We start from the raw sequence: 2,504 nt of genomic DNA, 5'->3' as shown, positions 1-2,504 counted from the left end.
ATTTTCAATGTAGATCATAATAATATATGAGACAAAATCCAATATGCAAAAAATAAAAATGTGTCCAAGTATTGTAGAGATGTCACAAACGTCCTTTCTATACATGCAACTTCACCAACCCCTCTTATGCCCCGTACACTAAAAGAAAATTGAAAATTGAACGAACATATTAGTATGATGAACAATCGTGCAATTTCCTGATGGTGTGTACATCATTTTCGACAGCCAATTCAGACCTTCCAAATGCAAATTACCGAAGGGGCCCACAGCTACATTTTTGTCATACGGGAACAGACCGAGCGATGTTTGTTTAACGTGTACTATTTTCGTGCAAGAAGAATTGGATACGAAAGACCACGCATATTCGTAAGCTGCTTATGACAGGGAAGAACCTGAAGAAAATAAACACCACGGAATAATCGTAAGCATTATAGCCATTAATGTTAGGAAACATTTGTCTTCAACCCACGTCCCCCACCCCCAACAAACAAAAATTACATATGCCACTGCATCACAATGAATGTGTGTTTGCATGTTGTTGTTAAAAAAAAACACAAATAAAAATTATATATTTTCAACAATGAATTTTATTATTAACTATATATCTTGTTAAAAAAATAAGCATTAAACTAGATGAAAATCCACATGAAAGTGCTTCATATCAGTCCCAGAAAACCAAAAAATTGTAGCAAACAGAACATTCAACTAAAGATTTGTGTAAAGATAATCCGGGCACCATGATGAGGTTTGACGATCAGGTGCAGGATAATGCCATTGTGGTGTGAGCTGCAGTGATGACGGAGGCGGAGGTGCTGGTGGAGATGGCATTGGAGGTGCAGGTTGTGATTCAGCAATACAGGTACTTTGTGTAATTTCACCTCTTGCCCCTTTATTCAGCACTTGGAGCAACAGACACTCAGCCATTTGTCTCTAGTGAACAGATATATTGTGCAGTTTATTGGCTGTAAGGATTACAAAGGCATCCTGTTCATCTGCTCTCCTCTGTAGAGCTGCTGAAGCTTGGGTTAGGAAGGATGCATCATCCAAATTTTTCCTCTTTCTGGGTCTAGCCACAGGTGTTCTTGGTGTTGGCATGATGGTTCCATCTGAAATTTCCTAGGGATGGGAAGGAATTAGGTAGTATTTAATAATTCATCCAAAATTCTAAAGTACATCTTATGTGACATGAAGTAAACTAGACTGTCAGATGATAAACATATATGTAGGCAAATAGTGCATAATAATACCAATGGATCATTTCTAAAATAAAAGCTGTTAAAAAATACAATATTTTACCGGTTCAGTGATGGCACCTGTGTCACTGATTGCTCCTGTGTCAGTGGTAGCTCTTCCTGGTCATCTCCATACAGTTCAGGTGACAAAGACTCTGTAGAAGTTGATGAAAGAGTTGATAATGAGGTTCTGGAGCCACACTGATCAGTAAGAAAGCGCAAGCTGTTAAAGTACCAAAGTCTTGGTAAATAGATATCATCTGCTGTAGCCCCTGACTGTTCAGATGCACTGATTTTGTTCAGTTCCTTCTTAAACACAGTCCTCAGATTTCAATTTTATGTTTCACATAATTTATATCAGCTTGTGGACAGACAGCTTTGCACATTTCAGCAAGCTTGGTGTAGGCCTCGTGTTTCTTATTTTTGTCCGAGTACTCCTTGGACTTGACTTTCCACAAACAAGGCATCTGCTTGTATTAGTCAATGAACTGTGGCAAGACTTCAGGTGATGTAAATTTGTCTGCCATGGCTCCTGTAAAAGAAATCCAAAATATAATGCGTTATCAGTATGATATTGCATCAACTATAATTTTAGGCCTAAAGAGAAAATGTCAAGACTTATCTTCATTCGTGAAACGAAATTTCCTGTGATGTCAAAATTTTGGGAGTTTCAGAACAAAATATTCAGTGTGACTGAAAGAATACTCGGCATAGAAGCTAGAGAGCATGCGTCGTGAGCTCCACCCCTGTCACACCCTGCCCACACTGTGTATGTGACCGCACTCCATTGCCTGCAACATCATGCCTACGAATTCTCCCCAGCAAGCAGCATGGCGGACACAGTGGAGACACAGACTGTCAGGAAAGAGCACAGCAAAAAGGTTGCAAGAAAAATGAAGGCTACAGCCATGAGCAGAGGAGAAATGGTGGAGCTTTCTCTTTTATGCACAAATAAGTTTACTTTTTTTTTAAAGGAAAAATAAAGAAGCAGCTTGCAAAGAGAAAACAACGCAAGTTCAAATATGTTAAGACCATGGTGGCTCGAACTGAAGACCAGGAACATGAACAAACACTAGGATGCTATTTGGAGGAGCAATCCACAGGTATGTGCAAATAATATTTGTACGTTTAGAACATATATTGAGTATTTGAAACTGCACATTCGTTGGCATTCAACACGTCAGGGGACAGCAACAGCACTTTATGAACAGGGGTGGACTGACCATTTGGAAACTTGGCCTGGGGTCAGTAGGGGGCCCCATGAGATGCCCC

General features: G+C 39.7%; 1 pseudogene; it reads right to left on the bottom strand.

Annotated features, from left to right (window-relative positions):
* Window positions 1-705: 705 nt before the first annotated feature.
* On the bottom strand, window positions 706-1,759 carry LOC149458166 (uncharacterized; annotated as a pseudogene).
* Window positions 1,760-2,504: the final 745 nt, after the last annotated feature.

Source organism: Staurois parvus, unplaced genomic scaffold (genome assembly GCF_062004578.1).
Source record: "Staurois parvus isolate SC_StPar_1 unplaced genomic scaffold, SC_StPar_1.0 ptg000292l, whole genome shotgun sequence".
Lineage (NCBI taxonomy): Eukaryota > Metazoa > Chordata > Amphibia > Anura > Ranidae > Staurois > Staurois parvus.
This window is presented reverse-complemented; position numbering and strand designations above follow the sequence as displayed.